The sequence below is a fragment of the Habropoda laboriosa genome, unplaced genomic scaffold, assembly GCF_001263275.1.
Source record: "Habropoda laboriosa isolate 0110345459 unplaced genomic scaffold, ASM126327v1 scaffold22, whole genome shotgun sequence".
Lineage (NCBI taxonomy): Eukaryota > Metazoa > Arthropoda > Insecta > Hymenoptera > Apidae > Habropoda > Habropoda laboriosa.
The window spans coordinates 6,632,469-6,639,688 of NW_017100261.1; the positions used below are offsets into that span (position 1 = coordinate 6,632,469).

Here is a 7,220-nt window from a genome sequence, read left to right on the forward strand (position 1 = left end):
GAAGTGTTAAAATATTTTTGGTTTTATAGGAAATATTAATTATGAAATTAATTTTGTCCCATTTTTTTCAAAATTAGATTTGTACTACTTTCATAGGGAAAAAAAAGAGTAGCTTGTATTATTTTGCTATTGTTTTAAGTAAATGGTGCTTATTCATAGCTGAAATATTACTAATTTCCTTAAATTATTTCTAAGTTCATATTTCCCTAAAATTATCAAAAAATCATAAGATTTGACAGATCTATCACACTCAATGAAAAGTAAAATTCCACGTAATATATTTCCTCTTAATTCAAAGTGCAAAACAACGATAATTTCACAAATGAATCGATAAAAATTAACCCCAGCAATTAATTCAAAAAGACATTTACTAACCTCCAAATTTTTATTTACACATGTATCCTTAAAGAAACGTTGTTTTCTACGAATAATACAAAAGTAGTCCAAAAAAAAAAAAAAAAAATCCGCATAAAGAGGAAACACTTTTCATATCTGTTCATCATACGGAGAATATGATAAAGGTTTTGACGTTAGTGCGCTAGATTTTGATCTGCTCACGCTGAACGTGGAAACTGTAAATTCTAGGTGAACCCGTGGAAGAAACACAGTTCATAGAAAATAATGTCGCGGAATGAAGGCGTAGCGGGTCTGCCAGAGCGCGTCTGTCTCGCTTCGTGGTCCATGACTGGAACCAGTCTAGATTGCAACAAGAAACAGGTAGAAACTTTGGCTGAATGCGTCTCGTAAAAATAGAGAATTTCGACCCGTTCTTCTCAGGTCCGCGAGCGAACAAACTGAATCGATAAAGAACCCTAGTGCAGCTTCTCATCAAAGTAAGGTAATTGTGTAAATACGGTACGTAACTCTATCAAAGAAACAAAATTGCCAACTAATTTAATAAAGAAAAAATTGCATCGCGGAAGTCTATTATGGAAGACTTACTTTATGCTAAAACTACGAGAAAAAGAAATACAATTACCTACGATGAAAAAATAATTCTTTCACTAACGCAATATTCAAATAATTTGAAAGAGTTAAATTAGTGAAAATTAAGCGTAGCATAAATTTATAATTGATTAGAAATTTTAATTTCAAATTTTTAATTTAAATGCAAATAAATTAGTGTATACCACGATTGCTGAACGTTTTGAACTACTGGTTTACACGAGCAGTACTATATGACTACTTCTTTGTACATTTTGCTCGTGCTACTCAAAAATAGTGCAACTATGCAACATTCTGCTTCCTACGGCGAAACCATTTCAGTGCCACCGTAATAGAATCATGCAAGCGCCCTTATGTAACCTGCACTCAATTGCATATTGACGCGTTTGGTAAAATATTAAGAATAAACAGCGTAATACCGTTGACGAAAAAATTAATTAGAACGATTTCTTTATTCGTTTCATATAATAACACACTTCTTTCGATTAATTTTGAAAATAAATTGAAAATAAAATAAAGGTGTAAACAAAAGGTATAGAATTTTTTATTCAGACAATATTAAAAAATATTAGGAATAAAATATTTATTTATTGAAATGTACATTAACCAAATTGGAATGATTTACTTTTGTAACATTTCAAAGAGATATATTTAAATAAGGTTATAGAGCCTGTTATTAATATTTCAATAAACGTATAAATTTTTTCATTCCCACAAAATATTTATTTACCGAAACGTACAATAACAAAATTAGAATTATTTACTTGTATAACATTCCAAAGAGTCCGTATTTAAACACAAATACAGCGTTTTTTTATTAAAACTTAAAAATTGAACGACACAAATTTTTGCTTATTCGAACGTGCATCGACAGAGTACCCTCGACTGCAAGTTGCATATTTAACAAACTCGACCATTCGGCGATATTTCACCGCTGCAAACAATAAAGTTACTCGAACGCTAGACCTGACCAGGTCACGTATGCAAAGCATACGTCTCCCGACTTCGCAGACGCTTAATGCCAAAATTGTGTTCCAAAAATATATTTCCGTCAGCGTTGTCCTCCTTGTAGTGTTACGTGGAATTTATTAACGCGGTCAACGTTCAGTCATCGTTTCGATCAAAACCGTGTCAAGTGTACTCTTCTTTCTTCGTGAAAACACCATAAAACTTAACAAATATCGCTCCTCAAATATATACTCGCAACGTTCGACTAATTTCTACCGTGAATGGAATTAAAAAAAAAAAAATACAAACAAATCATATTTAAAAATATGCATCAAGTGTAGATCAGTTTGTTTTTTCACAGTTGATTTTTATCAAATCGTATCTTCCATTTAACGCGAACTGGTCACGACTATCGTTTTGCCTCTCTCGTATATCGTGCACGTGGATTCCAAGAGGCAAAGAATCAAAACAGCGACGGACCGTGAACTCATTATCAGACGATTAACATTTTATGGTCGTATTACACTATGTTTAATTTTACCCTGTATACCGTTACGTTTCGTTTCAAAGAAAAGTGCACTGACCGATTTGCATGTGTTGTTGGAATTCGAGCAGGTAGATTTAGAGAAGACTATTCCACGAAACTGCTCTTGTTCAGTGGTTCAATGCGTGTTACTATAGGAGGACACGGTTAAAATAATATCTGGCTGGTATGAAGTCATTTTGCATAGTTGAAGCGAAGAATCAAGGGCAGCACAGATTCGAATGTTTCCTTCTAAGGTTAAACTTTCAATAACAAACACGTATGGAAGAAAGAAATAGTGACGAATTGATATTTAACGCGTGAAATTAGAATTTTTCTCAAGATTATAAAGTAAGATAGGTAATTAAGCGGTTTTATGAAAACCGCGTAATCACAGAATATTAATCACGCGTTTATGAAGCTAACCCCCTTGAAGACGCAGGTAATTAACTCGCCGAAGATTGTAAGGCGTTGTATAACGAGCTTTGTAAATAATTAGAGTACCACGACCCAGTCTAAATTACAAATCGCTTCGTTTTATATTTTAATACGGTTAACTAACAGATAACAGTCGCTGGTATAATTCTGACAAGGATACAGCGTTTATTTAAAATGTACATACTCGCAGACATCTCATGAATACGCTCCCTAAAGAATTGCAGAGAAATGAAAATTAAAACTTCGACCTATACGCGGTACCAAATCGTTCGCTTAAGAAAACAAAGCCAGTTCCAGTCGAAACATTCGACATTACTCAACTCCTGCAAACATTATACAATTGAACTGTTCAAATGTAAATATTACTAACTGTTATTCCTATATTCACAAAATCCGACGATCAATCACAATCACAAAACTACGAACCTTCCCAAAGCAACTAAATTTCCTAATTCTTTCCAGCTTCGTTCATTCGACCAGTAAAGAACGTAACACAGCGTGCACTAATATGTAACGAAAACTCGAAGCTACGAAAGTAATTAATTACCTTGTAGACATTCGTAACGAGGATCTCAGAGAACCCTTAACAGTTATCTTCGATCTTGAATCTGAAGGGGACAATCTGTTTCTCACACATAATAACAACGAGGAATCACAGTTCGTGTCATGTTCGTAGGAAAAATAAGATGCAACGATGGAAGAACGTTGGTGAGAAATATAACCGACACTGTGCGCTACGGTAGACACGAGGATAGAACCTTCTCCTTCCGCTGCCCAACGAAAACTCATGGTGCACGCTCGACGCGGCCACGGCGACCCTTCTTCCCCCACTCCTCTCATACGCGATGGAAGTTAATCGTGGTGGAGAAACCCCCCGTGACGTTGCTGGCTCGTGTTTAGCGAGGGACTGACTCGCTTCGAACATGTGACGAACGCCCCGGATCGCTCAGAATGTTATCCAAAATTAAGAGCCTCGGGGACCTTGAACGACCTAACTTTCTTAATAAATCTTCACACCCTTGATGGAGGTCTGAAATTTCTATGCCTGGTCAACCGAAGGAGAACCGTAACCATGTTTTTCTAACTGTTTCCGTAAATTTGCCTGGTTGATATACGATTTAAACTAGCGGAAATTTCTCGAGAGAAATGCACGCCTGTTATGTCAACAACAAGGTAAAAATAGGTTTTACGGTGTTACAGATGCGATAGGAAGCATTTTATATTTTTGACAAATGTTTCTAGGAAAAATCTGAGAGGGCTGCGCAAAGTTATTTTTGAATTAATCGGGTTGGGCTGAAACTTAAATTTAAGTTCGAAATAAAGATATATTTGCAAGAAAATTTTTAAAAATTTTGATCTCCAGAGTAATTATCTTAACACTTTACATTCAAACGTGAATTTTCATAATTAATCGAATCGCATATTCGTGGTAATTTCCGATTTTGAAAGACTAAGAAAATTATCTTGCATATATTCATGAAGTGATTTATTTCTTTCATTTTTTCATTTATGAATTAATATTGTTCTTTATGTATCTCGAGAGATTCTAACGTTACTCTCGTCTATTTTGCATATTTCAATGCGCCATAATCGCACAAACGCCCGTAGTCTAATAATTACATTGCGTCACACTCACGACTAACAATGTAGCATTAAATTTTGAAACGCGTTCCATGCGAAATCTAATATCTCTCAAAGTGAGTTACGATAAATAAATCAATTTTCAAAAATTGAACGATTTAAGCTCGAAAAAATGTAATCCCAGTCGTCCAAACACGTTCGAAACGTTTACAAAGCTTTAAGCGAATAAATTGCTCGGAAAGTTGCAACAGGGAAAATTCCAGTGATGGTCATTATTTGTATTTCGCACTCCGAAACCCTACTCACTACCACACACGCGCAGAATACACGAATATGATGTTCCAGAAGTCTGCCATAAGCTGCGGATAATTATCTGCTACCCAGTAATTGCTTCCCCTGCTGTGCCTGGGAAGAGGACAGAGTGAAACGCAAAGATGAGCAAATATTAGAATAGGCAATTACGCTTGAGCAACTTTAACGTTGAATAACTCCAGTGAAACTTGACAAGTTTTTATAAGAATGCTAGTGCAACGAAAGGGACGCTCGTATATAGTTAATTGCGAATTAAAGCCAGCAACAGTTCAATTTACTGTTTGCTTCTTTAATCTCTCTATTTGTACAACGTTGCAACTGTGAAATGAAATTATCGTTGATTTCCGAAAAAAAAAGAGAACATTTTGTAACCCTTTTTTGTTCCATTTCAGTACTCGAAGAAAAATTACTCTGAATTTAACATGCGTTAGAAATTTTCTTCTTTCACCTTTCTACTTGTACAGTGTTCGATGTTGAAGAAACGAGAACATTCTTTAACCCTTTCGTAATCAATGAGATTTATACGTTCCATTTGAGTAAATTGATCTCAATTTAGCGTCCATTATAAATTCTTGAGAAAAGGTTAAGCTTGAGGGGAAAAGAAAGGGTTAAGCTTGCTTTTCTTTACACTTCAAAGTCTGTTTCTCTCTTTTTTGCATCGACGATAAAACTGTGGGTTTACCATGGATCGTTTTATGTAAGAAATCGAAGGAAAAAGTTATCGTGAGAAATGTATCTTCGAATAAAAGGCAATCTTACTTTCTTTAAAAGAAAAAAGAAAAAATGCTCTCATAGACGGGACATTAAACCGCAAGACTCGTCAAAGGAACATCGAATGGAGAGTGACGATACAAAAGTAAAAACTAGTTCCACTTTCGTACCAATTTTTCCTTGATACAACGAAGGTCGTAAAGTGTTTTCGATGACTCAGTACTGCTCCGTGTTTGAATGTACGATCGCAGAGTGTATGCAGAAAACTATCAAGATTATAGCAAAACCACACAAGGAGAACCAGTATAAGGATAAACTTGAGACCAACGAAATAAACGAGAGAAAAGTTAATTCAAATCAATGAAAAACAAACTTTAAACACAAGTTCTATATATTTTTCGAAGTGACAGATACATCTTCTTAAGGCAATTGAGTGAAAGAATGGTGAAAACTGCACTACGTAATTTCGAAACTCAACTATTTCAAAACTATAATGAGAAATATAACGAAACAAAAGATTAAACGATTAAAAAAAGTTGTTTCAAATTTCTAATTAAACGTTACACCATTACATGACTTTTGAAACTTAAACATTTCTCTTCTCTAAAAAGAAAATAAATAAAATAAATATTTCTCTGTTCCAGAAAGAAAAGAAAAAATTAAATATTTCTCTATTCCAAAAATGAAAAGAAAAAATTTAAAAGTTTTTCTATTCCAAAAGAAAAAAAAAATAATCCAATATTCCACAGAAAAAGTGCTCAAATTGAAATGATAATTATGTATTGTACAATTCTCGAAAGAGAATAAACGCCATCGAATTCTTGGCCAGTTAATTATAGTTACAAGGCTTGTGACAAAAACAGAAGATGCCTTGGCGGGAATGTCTACCGGTTTTCGTGGAACACCATAAAAGTACAAAGCTCCATGTGCGACCTGCATCTGGCCGATCACGAAGAAAAGTCGCGCGCGTTTCACGAGACCTTGTTGCATCGCATTTGTAAACCTGTGCCGAATGCAATCACCTACTACGCATTCCTCGTATAATTCGAACAAGAAATTGCAGGGAAAACGTGCAACCCGTAATTGCACTCTTCGATTCGTTCGAAATTTCATCGAGTACAGTAAATTCTCTGCAAGAGTCAGTAAGTTTGGATTCTACAAGTGACAGTATAGATGGTCCTACGCCCAGGTCTGCTTCATTGCGTCGCTCATGTTATCTCGCTCGCAGTCAGTCAAACGTGTAACGCTACACCAGTCGGTTTCCTTTACGAGATTACACGGCTCGACAAATCAAAATCGAAAAATATAATTTCTTTAATTTTACTTTTCTTCATTTAGAATTTTTTTTAACATGTTGCTGAGATTTTTCTGATGAAAATGATATCAAACACGACATAATTTGAACCACATTTACTTATTAACACGTTCACTGTCGCGCCAGATTTACAGGTTGCTGTCAGGCGGCCACAAGAAAATACATTTTAAGCATAGGATTATAGTATTATGCTTTATAATTTTTTTTTTTCAATTGAAAATAATGTCTAGCTAGCTATGACGTTCAAAATTTTTAGTTGACAACATTTATTTTATTTTAATTATTCTAAACATTTGAGGCACTCCAGTCACTGATGACCACCATGGCCATATCGAGGAAACAATCTAACGTTAAAACTTATTGAGTGATTAATTTAATTTCATAATATATCGCTTTAGCGAGCCACCGTTTGGTTGCCAATTGTTTATCACATAGAGGCGGCCTACC

The 7,220-nt window shown here is 34.8% G+C and overlaps 1 protein-coding gene across 1 annotated transcript in view; it reads right to left on the minus strand.

Moving 5' to 3' along the window:
• The window catches only part of LOC108572805, a 50,809-nt gene extending 47,360 nt beyond the window's left edge, over positions 1-3,449 (minus strand). Inside the window, 1 exon segment of the mRNA XM_017935113.1 lies at positions 3,402-3,449. The gene's annotated coding sequence lies outside the window, so the exon portion shown is untranslated.
• Between the last annotated feature and the right edge of the window lie 3,771 nt (positions 3,450-7,220).